The following is a 14,307-nucleotide window of genomic DNA, read 5'->3' on the forward strand; positions in this document are numbered from 1 at the left end:
AGAATATAAAAACTGAATCTGTGTGAATCAATTAAATATCGAACTCCAAAACCTATTTAATAACAGGGGTAGTGCAGTAACCGAAATGGAAATTATTCTACATGCAAAAGTAAGTCGTAATAACAAATACAGTTTTCTTCTTTTATATTTTTTGTATTTTTACTGCATTTTTGATTTTCATATACATAACCGTCTTTCATTAAAAGAAGAATTTAATTTCTGAAGGATTTTTCATACAAATTTGAATAATAACTGCTATTTTTGTTGTCTTATTTCAACCTTTGTCCTTGTTTGGGCTACTGTATCGCTTATTTCTTTTTAATGTTTGCATTGTTCATAGGCTGTACTAATTTTGTGTAAGTAATTTAGAAATATATGAGGTCTTGCAAATCAAATAATTTGATGTAGGAAATTCTTGATTTTCATAAAATAGTTCTGAACTGCTATGACTGCGTGGAAACGAAGAAGTTCGGAAATGAAATATAGAGTAAGTAAATTTCTTCGCAATCGTATGTTGAGAGAATACGGTACATGTTTCATTTCTCCTTTCGTATGATCTTCTTGTAGACTAATCATGTTTCTTCTAATAATCTTTTATTTCACGTATCTGATTGGCCACAATTTTTTAAGAATAAATTTTTATAAATTTCTTTTTTGTTAAAGTTATTTTTTCTTGTTTAATTTATCTTTTATTACAGACTGTCACATTTCAATAAGAAAAGTTCTATTTATTTAATATTATTTATGTTTATTTCTACATAGAATTATTTATGGCATATTTATACTTAGGCTAAGTCTTTAAATTTGTTGGTTACTGCAAAACAAACATAACAAAGTATTTAAGTTGTTCTTAGATTATTATAATTTGTGAATTTGTCTGAATTGCTATTCTTCTATGATAAAATGATCTTAGCTTAATGCTGCTTTTGCTTTTTAATAAAATTTGTCAGTCCTTGTAACTATTTTTCTTTGTCAGAAAAAAAATCACCATCCTATTGTTGTTTTTTAATGAATTTTGTTGTAAAATCTTAATATTATGCAATATATTTTTCTTACACATATTATACATTTTGTTTTCATCTGTTTTGTATTTTATGCTATTTTCTGCATTCACTGATCGTTCCTGTCTCCCAGCTACTCTAACTTTGATTATCCTTTTAGTTATTAATAGCAGTTTCATATGCAAGAAACTTTAATTATTTTTTTCTATATTTTTAGCATATTTATATACTTCACTATAAGTAGATTATTCTATTCCTTCTTTCTTTTATCCAGCAAGTATTTGTGTTATTTCTTCTATTATTGTTCAGTTTAAATTTATTATTATTTCTGTACCATCGGCTTCGTAACTCTATTTGAGTTTATTATGTGTGTATTACTTTTTGCAATGTTTTCCTGTCTAATTATGTGTTCTCCCATGTTTGCGAGTTTTAACATGTAGTTTATGCCTCATTTTATTATTTTGTGTTCCAAGACTATTCTTATTGCTTTTAATCACATAATCTGGTGTTACGTCGCGTAACACTCTACCTAGCCGAGGCCACACACCGCAGGCAATATGGCAACCAGATGTCTTCGGATACTCCCAGCGTATCCTCCATAGATTCAAGGACCTTCCATAAATTTCATAGATTTCCTAGAAAAGGTCCTTCAAACGAAACAAACATCTGGTTCGGAGGAATTTCTAGAGACTATTGTCTACCACGGCGAAAAAGGGAAAGTTAGTTTTTGTCACGTACGCTGCAACTTTCCTCCCACTAACCACTTTCTCTCGAGGGCGGTTAAGACCCTTCGTTTAACCAATTAAAAACGAAGCCTATTCCCTCACTCTCCTAAATAACATCGGCACCAACAAATCCGATGGTCCCGTGCGCTCGACACACTCATCCTTAGCTCTCCTCCGAGACAGCATCGTCTTCCAAGAGTACTGTTTTTGCATCCTTCGAACGGTCAACATCCTTCGAGCGGGTATACACACCCGCAGATCACTCAGTCACTCATCTCGTACATACGCACCAGTGTAACTATCCTCGTTATAAGTTGTGGAATAAACGGTGAAATATAACTTACTACTGTGTCATATTCATATCAACCACCTCTGTTATCCTAACCGAAACAGGGGAACGACTACTTCGCGGCGTCGATTCACCGAATCGTAGCGAGAATTTACGCCTCTCGCTGACGCGTTTTCCTCGCGACCGCGTCTCTCCGCGAACGGTCGTAACATTCGATCCTTCGAGCCGGATTATCAGTGGCCGTGGATAGTTTTGTCACCCATCCGGTCGAAACATTTGGTCCTTCGAGCCGGATTCAACATTTGGTCCTTCGAGCCGGATTCAGTGACAAGTGATAAGTGTGGACACGTAACCGGTCGAATCATTCGATCCTCAAAGCCGCATCACGCGTCAAGTGAAAAGCGCATACCAGTGACACCCACTATCATACAGTGCCACGTGAATCCAACATAACCAGCAGCGGAAGCGTTACCCCCCCCAGCGAGGTCACTAACGTCAAGGATCGTCACCCTTGAAGAGGTATAATTCGGTGGTTAAAACGCAACCACGCAACCTCCTGCCGCAACTGGACAATCTTCAACAGAAGTAAGTTATAACCATTCCACTCTCAATTATCTAACAAATAATGGCCACCGGAAACGAGCTTACCGCCTTGCGTCGACGCCGGAGTTATTGCATCGGCCACTTTACACGCTTATCGAAAAAACTGGATGAAATCGAACAATCCGGCTGTCTGCGAGAGAACGAGCTAATTCAAATCAAAAATCGTCTGGAAACATACGAGACGGAGCTCCGCGCCATTCAAAATGAGATCGTAAGCATAGACGAGGAGGAGTCCGCGCGCGGCTTTGAAATAGCCGACGAGTACGAGAAACTAGAACTCCGAGTAATTACTCAACTGAGCAACCTACGACTAACTACGACGTCACAATCGACAAACGACGAATCAGCTGCCGGTCGCGAGTCTGCTTCGCTTAAATCACCGGAGAATCATTTTCCTGGACATAATGCGAAGACGCCACCTTCGCCATTGCCACAAGGGCCCACGGATAAGGGAAGTAACAATGACTTAAACAAAACACGCAACGCTATTCAAACTCCGCCGATGGAGAAGATCGCGTCGACTCGAACGCCGACCTCGCCGCGAGTCACGCGCAATTCATTGCACAATACTAGCAGCGTGTCACCTACACGCGACTTGACGACAACCAAGTTCGCGTCCTCATTATCTCAACAATCTGATACAACGCTGCCGAGCGCCTTAAATCAGAAAACTCTTCCCATTCGCAACTCATCGTATCACACTCGCAACGCGTCACCTAAACGCGGCCTGACGACAGCCACATTAGCATCGGCAGGAACTGAACAATCGGATTCAACGCTACTAATCACCTTCAATTTGACAAGCTTCAACGAGCCTTCGGACCCGAAGAAAGAGAGGGTCTCACCAGACGATAAATCGCTTCCGAGCTTAATCTCCCACAATTTGTTACAGAACATTCTATCTGATCCCAACGATTCTCTACTGAGTTCACAGAGCGCCGTACCGAACGAGTCGCGTATCACAACCATCTCACCGGAGTCACCCTTGGCTCCAAAAATGCCAGCATATTCTCCAACACCAAGGCAAGTCACAGTCACGACATCCAACGGTCAGTCTCCACCGGGGATCATCACTAAGAGAATGCGATTCGAGCGGGTCATCGGGGGGAGTCCAGCCTCCCAAACAACCTCAAACCGCCGCACCGCGCTTGATGAAACTTCACCAAGCATCACCGACGTTCCCTTCGACGATACTTCCTGGGCCGAGGTGTTTAACGACACTTCCAGAAGCAAGATTCACGACACTTCTTGGGTCGTGAATCTCACCTGGAAATCGCTCGGCATCGACGAGGAAGACGGCAATCTAGACTACAAGGGAGACAACGTGCTATCCAGGCAACGGGCCTTCGGTCGCATCGCCAAGTTCACCCTGGGGACGACAGCATCATCCGGACAGCTGTGGTTCACACGGCAAGGAGCATCTTGGATTGAGGTGCCACGCAGCTCGTCCTACCATCGAGCCAAGCCGACCCAGCAGAATACGGGTCATCAACAATCAACATGGAGTTCGACGGCAGCTCCAATTAACTTCACCTTTACAGAACTTTTGATCGGTACCCTCTCAACGGGGGGAGTATGTTACGTCGCGTAACACTCTACCTAGCCGAGGCCACACACCGCAGGCAATATGGCAACCAGATGTCTTCGGATACTCACTGCGTACCCTCAACAGTCTCAAATACCTTCCATAAATCTCATAGATTTCCTAGTAAAGGTCCTTCAAACGAAACAAACATCTGGTTCGGAGGAATTTCTAGAGACTATTGTCTACCACGGCGAAAAAGGGAAAGTTAGTTTTTGTCACGTACGCTGCAACTTTCCTCCCACTAACCACTTTCTCTCGAGGGCGGTTAAGACCCTTCGTTTAACCAATTAAAAACGAAGCCTATTCCCTCACTCTCCTAAATAACATCGGCACCAACAAATCCGATGGTCCCGTGCGCTCGACACACTCATCCTTAGCTCTCCTCCGAGACAGCATCGTCTTCCAGGAGTACTGTTTTTGCATCCTTCGAACGGTCAACATCCTTCGAGCGGGTATACACACTCGCAGATCACTCAGTCACTCATCTCGTACATACGCACCAGTGTAACTATCCTCGTTATAAGTTGTGGAATAAACGGTGAAATATAACTTACTACTGTGTCATATTCATATCAACCACCTCTGTTATCCTAACCGATACAGGGGAACGACTACTTCGCGGCGTCGATTCACCGAATCGTAGCGAGAATTTACGCCTCTCGCTGACGCGTTTTCCTCGCGACCGCGTCTCTCCGCGAACGGTCGTAACATCTGGCATTACATGGTATTTCAGTATGTATAATATTCTTTTTAGGAAATGTGTTTGTATTTTATCTATTCTTGTTGAGTAGTGGAGAACCCATATTCTTATACCATATACCTACACTGTGTATGGTTGACTTTGTCTTTATGTCAGATTACCATTAAAGCATTAATTTCTGTCCATAACATGAATGTTTTCGCTATAATATAAGTTGGGTTATATATATTTTTCCACTCGTACAAAATACCAGAAGTTGCCTTTGCCAAATCAATTTATATATTGATCACTACTTGTAAAACAATTGATCACTAAACTCAAAACTGTTATTTTTCGTTCTCATATTCATTTTCATATTCATGAAATAACATTAGAGGATACAAACAATGACCAGAAAAGAGTGATGCCCTGAAACAAAGTTTAATCTATTTATGTTCAATTTCATTTTGGGTTCTTCTACTTTATCTCTTATTTACAACCTTTTTATAATAATAGTTTTTCCTCTCTTTTCTTCTTTTAATTTTGTCTGACTCTTCTATTACCTCACTTTTTTTTGTTAGTTTGCTTCTTTCTTCTGCCCATTTTGCTTTGTTCATCTGCTCATTTTCTTTTCTTTTCTCCTACCTTTTTCTATATTCTGGTATCTTTCTATTATAATATAAAATCTCTCTTAATTAATGATAAATTTTTCTTACCTTCTTTAATTTGTCTTTCATATTCTTTGTTCCCTTTAACATTATATGTACTTTCTGTAGGATTTAAGGTTTGATTTAAAATCATTTCTTCATTTCCTTTTTTGTATAACTTATTTTCCTTGCTCCTACTTGTTATTTGTTTTTTGTCTTTTACTGCTATTTTACACTTTGTAATTTATTTTAGTGACCTTTCTCTTGTGTTTCTTTCTTATTGTTATGGTTACCGCTGCCCTCTCGAGCTTCTTTTATTTTGCTATAGTTTCCTAACGTCTGTCTTACTTTTTCTTGATTTTTTACTAAATTCACTGTCAGAATTTGTATTTTCTTGTTTTCCTTTTATTACACTCTATATTGTTTCCTTAATGTCAATGGCATGAATTTTGCAATTTGGCCAATTGTGGAAATTTACAACTAAACATGAAAAGCAATTAAATAACTCCGGAAATCAATGTATCTGAAATTTTCTTTCAAACCTTACTTTTCATACCATATTCTAGTGTAATTGTGAAATCAATTTTAAGTTTTATATCCTTATTTTGCATTATACATCATATATATATATAATTCTTTGTATCATAATAATATAAGGAAATGACATTTTGATAAATAAACTAAGGAAAATGACTACTATTTTTGATAATTATCTATGAATATATATTATTTTGTCATGAAATTCAATGCACACCTCAATTTAAACAAAAAAAGAAAAGGATGTAGAATTTGTTACAAAAGCGGAAATTTTTCACATTTATGCTCCAGGCATGAAACCCATGATATTTTCTCTTCACTTTTTAATTATATTTCCAATTATTTCGATTTTTCTAAATGCCCTTTCACGCATTTTTGCACACGCTATCTTTCCCTTGTTACTATTTCTGTTAGAATGTTAAATTATCTGTTAAAATATTACATTGCCTGTTAAAATTTAAAAAATTGAAAAAAAAGTCTGTTAAAATTCATTTTTTAGGAAATTTGAAGAGTTCTCGTTGCCAGAAATTTAAGGTGAATGGATTTTGTGATATTCAGGCAAACTGACTTCCGAGTAAGATAAAACTTCATAAATTCTTTCCTATGGTGCTTTGGTAAGTTCGTTTCTTTATTCGCTTTTAATTATGGAATGCATTATACCATTTAAAGAAGGTGATAAACTCCATGTATGCGTTATGTTTTCTATGCGTTATTTAAAATTACAAATGAAAAGAATACGTTTCATTTTTGTTTTGTTATATACATATTTGTATTAATGGGATCATAATTCTTGGGATCATACGATACCAATATTCTGTTTTGAGTGAGCCCAAAAAGAAAAGAGTTTACCTCACGACGTTTATGAGGTTGAAATTCTGAAGGTAGGTCTCTTTTATCTTTTCTTGTGGTTCTTACAGCTGAGACCTTTGGATTTTAACTCGTAAACAAGTTCGCTTAATGTGCGATTTATAAATATTTACATAGAACTGTCCAGTCAATAAAGTTGTTTTCTTCCTGAAAGGACAAACTGGCACGGTCGAATTACGATTAAATTCTTAGCTCGCGTGCTAACGTCGACATATCTGCACACGCGAGGTTTTTGAATAATTTCTATCGAATTCATTTTCTTTGAAGATTCTCCACCGGTACAACATTTTGGGACCAACATTTATATTTGATAAAATATTACCAACGCTACCGTATAACATGGCTAAGCGCAAAGCAAAGATAACTTTTATATTATCATTGTTTGAATTGTATGTATTGGGAGAAAGATTATTTATTTCCATTATTACCTTCTTCCCTAACCAATGCCTCATTTTCTTTCATAAATACAAATTTAATAGATCGGCAATAAAATATTGACGAGGGTTCAGATTTTGACCACAGCACTTAATTATATTCATCTAAAAAGCAAATACAAACAAAAGCAATTACAAACAAAAGTTCTGTTTCAGATGAACTTTGTGTAAAGTGACTTGGAATCCAGCTTTAACTGGTTTAAAACATGCATGGATTATACTCTTCGCTATTCCTAGGACATTTACAAATTATTGTGTTTGTCCTTCTCAAGTTAGAAATTCCACTTTTTGTGAAAACGCTATTGTAATTATCCGAAAACAGTTTATTTAACATTATTTGGCGTCCTTTAGCCTTGTGCCTATTCGTTTCTATACATGACCAACGTTTTCCTGGCGTTCTCTCTTCCGAAACGCTAACTTTTCTTCTGTCTTTTTCGGTACTCCGCAGGGAGGATTCGCTTTTGCGAGTCTATGGGGGCTGGCAAACCCACGGTCCCGCAGCCAGGGAGGACCGTCGGGACAAGCGTCCCGCTTACGTGAGTCCTCTATGTACACCGCAAGGAAGGATGCCGTGGTGTAAGACTGTGTCTTCTCCACGGAACCTATGGGTAGTAGCGCACCCACGATCCTGATGCCAAGGGTGAGACCGTCGGGAGAGCCGCCGAGGTACATTTCCTCAACTCCCGCTTACGTGAGTCTCATCTGGGTCTGACCGCACGGTGTGCAGGTAAACCGTGCGGCAGATACGTGGCGGTACATCCACATGCGTGGTCCCACCGTTGACATATGAACGGTACCACGGGCGGTCGAGTGTAGCCCTGAGGGCGTAGCGAACCCTTGGCTCGACCAACTTGGGCAAGGACTCGTGGTGGCAGTGGTTGTGGCCAAGTGCTGGCAAGAGGGCTGGATTAAGGGGGACAAAGTCCCCTGAGCCGCCTTCGGCGGGTGAGCAGCGTCCCACCTGCTCCGGATACCGTCCCGGAAGACGGAAGGGCTTGGAAAGCGCCCCGTTTGACCTGAGACGAAAGAGCCTCCTGCGGGCGAAAAATTAGGTAACCGGTACTGTGTACCGAGTGCGCTGGTTGGGCGTATCCCAACTCCGTAAATGGCTTCTAGGGTTGCCCGGGCGCTGTATAGATACTAAATCTCAGGAAAGCACCCGACACCAGGAACCAAACTACATGTCTTTTTCGGTAGCTCTCGAAATTGGACGATTAGATACCCGTAAGACAACAGAATGTAAATTTTCCGGACAGCCATAGTATCTATTGATAGCCGATCCCTGAAAAATATCCATTAGCCCACAAAATAAATTTATCTTTTCCATTCCGTTCTCCAAAGTCGCCAACACAATCCTGCGATTTATTTCAGATGACTTTTGGTATGGATTGGCATTGCCAATTAGTGGAGATGAGTTGAAAAATTTCATCCAGTACTCAGACTTACTTGCAATTTTGGAACCTAAGCCGCGGTTTCTGGTTCTAGAAGATTGAATTTTCATTTGCAATTCTTGCAAATAACACTAGTCGCTATCATCGAAAATACAGCAACAAAGTTCAAGATATATTAACTAAGATCACTTGCAAACACTTCATTGTTATCTCTATTTTACAATTTTTTAGTTGATACGCTTGTTATTCGGTTCAGCAACGTGTATCATTCGAGTTACAGTTGATGTACACGCAGAACGCCATATTAGACCTGATGCAATTTTCGTGAACCCATCTGCTGCTATATACGTACTGCAGCTAGTTCTCATTACGAACGCTATCGCTATAAGGTTCATTTCATATCAAGCATTCTGTGCAAAGCAACAGTAATGTGTAATGTTGCCAATATTGAATCGCTTCTTTAAGAGGAAGGCATTCGAGATAGATTGCTTTCATCTTTGATTCTGTTTGGTTTCAGTTTTCTTGAGAAGTACGCAACCGGGTGCAACATACCGTTATCTTGAGGTTGTTTTAAAACGGCTCCTAAACCATCACCATTTGCATCTGTATAAATGAATATTTCTTTGTTTTGCTCATATGTTGCTAGGGCCGGACTTGAACAGACATATTCCTTGATCCTCTGAAATGATTTTTCACATTCTTCATTGCAGATGAATTTGACATTTTTCCTTAATAAGTTATGAAGTGGTTCCAGGAGTTTGCAGGCATCTTCCATAAATTTATAATAAAAATTAATTTTCCCCATTAATTGTCTTACATTCTTTTTTGTTCTTTGGGCGTTCCAGTTCGCCCAAGTCAAGAAATGTTTTTTCGGCTTTCAGCCCTTTTTTTCTCTTTTCCAAATCGCTTTCTTCCTTCCTTTAAATTTTTTAATCCTTTTTTCTCTTTTTCTCTTTTTCTAGCTATCTGCATGATAGGCTAATCATGTCCACACATAGTTTGTTTCTACAATGTTTAATATAAAGAGAATGTCCCGCGAATGTGTACGAGAACATATGCCCAGCGAAGTGCACTGGTACCGATTCTCTAAACTGATAGATTCGAACGGACTTGAAGTGACTTGACGACTAGACAGATAGAAAGGAGCGCGGTGTTATCGTTCGACGCTCTCTTAGAGTAGGCCGCGGGACAACCATGCAATTTCAAAAACTCGTCGTTCTGTCGATCACCCAATGCAATCCATGTCTTCATGACTTCAGCAGTGAGTGTTGGAGTAAGACGCCTTATCAGTGCATCGGTTGGCAAAACAGTTAAAAGACGCTTTATGAGAGATCCAAACATTCTGTTGATGGTGTGCATGAATATATAGGCTCCAAGACAGACGACAACGATACGAACTACAATAAGCTAAGTCTATGAAGGGAAGCTAAACGCTACGATTAAATTTTACAGATAACTCACACTTCATGGACATAACCGGAATAAGTTGCGATACGACGTAAGAGATCATATAATTAATCTAATGAGCAGTGCTAGTTAGTTAAACCATCAGTCCTCAACATTTATGCAAATTTCATGTACCCATGTTCTTGTTCGACCTGGCTTTTACATTGTTCCGAGATGATTGTTACAGTGTTCCCTCTTTTCTTTGTTTTTTTCTTTACTCTTTCCTTTGCTTGGCAGATAGATTTGATTATTATTTGATTATATAAATATAAATGCTGAAGGCTTTGCATCTTTAGACATCACTGATAGCGTTCCTACGTCCTTAGAAGTGAATAGTAGCGTTTCTACCTCTTATGATAATAGGGCTTACTACACAATGTTGATCGCCTGTTGGTCTGTTGGATCCTCTTGTATTATTCTTTTATTTTATTATTGCTTACTTCGTACCTTTCGGCTTTGAATGAACTTTCGGTTTTACATCTCTTACATCTCTTTTCCACTCTATTCTATTGCACTACCTTGCTAATTTTACCTCTAAAAACTAAAAGTAGAAACTACAAATTAGCAACTAACGACTAAAAAACTATTGCAACTTTGGTCTTTAGCCTCCTTGCTGTGCATCCTTCCTGTCGTTTGCTCTTCTCTTCTCTGTTATTGCCTTCAGTTCTGTTAAACCTTCTCCAGTCTCATTTAGCGTTTTTCCTATGTCCTTTGGTCCTCCCGTTATTTCACATTCTTCTATTACATGCCTCAGGTCTTCTTTCCTTCTACATAGTCTGCATCTTTATCTCCCTCTTCTTTCTAGTATTCCCTTGCTTTGGTCTCGTTTCCGCATCTGAATCTTGCCAGTATTTTTCTGTCCTTCCACTTCATCCTCCCTTCTAAGTATTTTGGTAATTTTTCTTTGGTTATGTTTCTGTAGTGTATATTATACTTGGATTCCTTTATCCTTTTCTCCCTCTCTTCTGCTTCTTCCTTTCTTCTTTCTTCTATAATTTGGTCTGCTGTCATCCTTTCTTATTCCTCTCCTGTTTCTATCTGTATCCTTCCCATTCTCACATCTTCTAGTCCCTTCTTTCTCTTTCTTGTTCTTTTCCCTTCATGGCCATGAGGTGGGATGTCGTGATAGGTGCGGAAGAAATACTCAGATGTATTCAACAATCAATATTTATTAACAGTAATATTCGATGAGTACACTTGTACTAATCCCCATTTTCCTCATTTTCTCCTCCAGTTTCTCTCTGTTTAGTCTGTCGAACGCCGCTCTTAGGCAGGTATATAATTTCCCTCTTTCTTCACCTATGAGGTGGATAGGTCGTGATAGGTACTGAAGGAACATTTGGATATGTTTAACAACCAAGATATTTATTCACACTTATGAGGTGACAGTCCGTGAAGGTGACCGTCCGTGAAGGTGCCCGCAAGAAAATACCCTTGATTTTCAACAATAACGTTTATTAGACTTTTAACAATTAGCAACAAATAACGTTTAACCACGGTTTACGTTTAGCAACAATTAATAACAAGTAACGATTAAAACTGAACTCTCAAGAGTAGTTTTAACGACTCGTTTCTCTAATTGTGTTTGCTTCTCTTAACCTTTCGCACTTCGCGGCTCGGGGCAAAATGAATCTTTTTGGTTCAAAACCGAACAGATTCTTTCCTTTGTTGCCCCTCGATATCCCCACTACGCGCGCGTTTATCAGAAGTCCGCGACGGTTGCCACGTATGCATTCTACCGAATATTCGGCGAAAAAGTCGTAGGGATATCGATGGTACATTAGGCCTGTCGGCCTTACGCTTTGAAGGTATAGCGCTTTGTGCCGCGAAGCTGTTGGAAATTTCCGTGGTCGAGTGTCGCCATATCTAGCTGCTTGTCTGTGATGTGGTTTATTACATAAACCGTATCGGTCACTTCTCTTCCTTTTCTGAATCCGAATTGGCTCTCTCCGTTTCTTTTCAATCTCTGCCTTCAGTCGTTCGTCCAGTATCCCTGCATGGTATTGAGTGGTACCATCCGCTTGATGCTCCGATCGAACGGTAGCCGTCCGTATGATGCGTCTGCGCCGGGGTGGACCTTGATGATTCTGCCCAGTGGCCATTGCATTGGGGGAACGTTGTCTTCTCTGAGAATGACGATGGCGCCTTCTCGTATGTCGTGACTGCCCTTACTCCATTTGTTTCGGATGTTCAGCTCGTTCAGATACTCTCGATGCCAGTGGCGCCAGAAATGTTTGAGTTTTTGAATATGTTGCCAGCTGGAGAGACGATTGGATGGAGTATCCCTGAAATCTCGTTCTCGGAAGCTTGTTAATGAATCACCGAAGTGACCGAGAGTAAGGACAAGAAGATCGTTTTGGTCTGATGATATTGGAGTCAGCGGGCGGGAGTTGAGGATAGACTCGATTTCAATGATGAGTGTGTTGAAGTTTTCAAATGTTAAGAGCTCGTTACCTACGATACGTCTGAGATGTGGTTTGAAGGATTTCACTGCAGCCTCCCACAACCCGCCGAAGTGATGTGAGTTGGGATTAATGAAGCGCCATTCGATCCGTCGGTCGGTTAAAAAGGACTGAACCTTTACCTTATGATCGTCGGACTGCAGAAGGTTTCAGAGCTCTCGTAATTCGTTGTTGGCGACAACGAAGTTGGTACCGTTGTGTAGATAGAGTAGTAAATCGGCCGATTTGAAAGCCTCGTCTCCGATGCAAGGAGGTAATTTTGTCTGTGTTCTCCATTGGTATAGTAGATTGTGAAGACAATGCAATAAACGAGCTTACCTCGTGGTTGTGAGTTTAAATGTTACTCGTCACCGTGTGTGTCTCGTTTGACGTGTAAGACGTGTTCTTGCGGAAGTTGACCCTCTAGTTGTTGGCGCGAGGCTGCGTGGTTGCGTTCTTCAACCACCGGGTTATGCCTCTTCAAAAAACTGATGGACTCTGGCGTTACTGACTTCGCTGGAGTGGTAACGCTTCTGCTGCTGTTTGTGTTGGATTCACGTGGCACTGTATGGCAGTGGGTGTCACTGGTGTGCACTTTTCACTTGACACGTGATCCGGTTCGAAGGACCAAAATGATTCGACCGGTTACGTGTTCACACTTTTCACTTGCTACTGAATCCGGCTCAAGGGACCAAAATGTTACGATCGTTCGCGGAGAGACGCGGTCGCTAGGAAAACGCGTCAGCGAGAGGCGTAAATTCTCGCTACGATTCGGTTAATCGACGCCGCGAAATAGTCGTTCCCCTGTTTCGATTAAGATAATAGAGGTGGTTCAATGAATGTAACACTGTATAATAAGTTATAAATCACAATTTATTCCAACAACTTTGTAAGGAAGATAGTTACGCTGGTGCGTATGTATAAGATAAGTGAGTGGCTGCTCTACGGGTGTAAGCCCGGTCAAAAGATGTTGACTGTTTGAAAGATGGAAAATCAGTGCAGTTCGGTGACGATGCTGTGGTGGAGGAAAGCTAAGGATGGGTGTGTCTAGCTCACGGGACCATCGGATTTGTTGGTGACGATTTTGGCTAAGAGAGTGAGGGAAATAGGCTTCGTTGTTAATTGGTTATTTACTATGGTGGTGGATGAAGAAGGATGCTAACCGCCCTCGAGATAAATTCCTGAGATTTACGGAGGGCACTTGAGACTATTGACGGTACGCAGTAACGATCCGAAGACATCTGGCTGCCATCTTGCCCGAGGTGTGTGGCCTGGTTTAGAGTGTTGTCCGACGCAACATCTTCTCTCTCCTCCGTTATTTTCTCTTCCTCTCTATGCCCCGTTTTTCTGCCCTCGTTTTGCTCTGTCCCTTCTAAAATTTCCATAAAGTGATTTTTCCACTCTTCTTCGCTTATATCCTCATCTATACCATCTGTACTTCTTCTGTATTTATTTATATATTTCCACGCTTCTTGTTCTGTTTTGATCCTCTTTATTTTCTACATTTCTTCTTCTTCGTGTCTTTCCTTTTTTTTGTTTACACCACTGCTTGAATGGCTTTTTTCCTCTGTGAGCGCTTCTCTGCTGCATTTTCCTTTCATAAACTTTGTCATCTTCCTTCTCATCTCTCTTTTCCTTTCTTTCCACTCCTTGTCGTACCAC

At 40.3% G+C, this 14,307-nt stretch overlaps 1 long non-coding RNA gene and 1 pseudogene across 1 annotated transcript; one reads left to right on the forward strand and one right to left on the reverse strand.

Annotated features, from left to right (window-relative positions):
* Positions 1 to 351: 351 nt before the first annotated feature.
* On the forward strand, positions 352 to 7,067 carry LOC117238445. The gene is made up of 3 exons (XR_004494201.1): positions 352 to 487; positions 6,566 to 6,680; positions 6,984 to 7,067. It is a non-coding gene; the product is annotated as an uncharacterized LOC117238445 (long non-coding RNA).
* Positions 7,068 to 10,768: 3,701 nt separating this feature from the next.
* LOC117238446 lies at positions 10,769 to 12,306 on the reverse strand (annotated as a pseudogene).
* Between the last annotated feature and the right edge of the window lie 2,001 nt (positions 12,307 to 14,307).

Source organism: Bombus vosnesenskii, unplaced genomic scaffold (genome assembly GCF_011952255.1).
Source record: "Bombus vosnesenskii isolate JDL3184/JDL3185 unplaced genomic scaffold, Bvos_JDL3184-5_v1.1 scf7180000013495, whole genome shotgun sequence".
NCBI classification, from domain to species: domain Eukaryota; kingdom Metazoa; phylum Arthropoda; class Insecta; order Hymenoptera; family Apidae; genus Bombus; species Bombus vosnesenskii.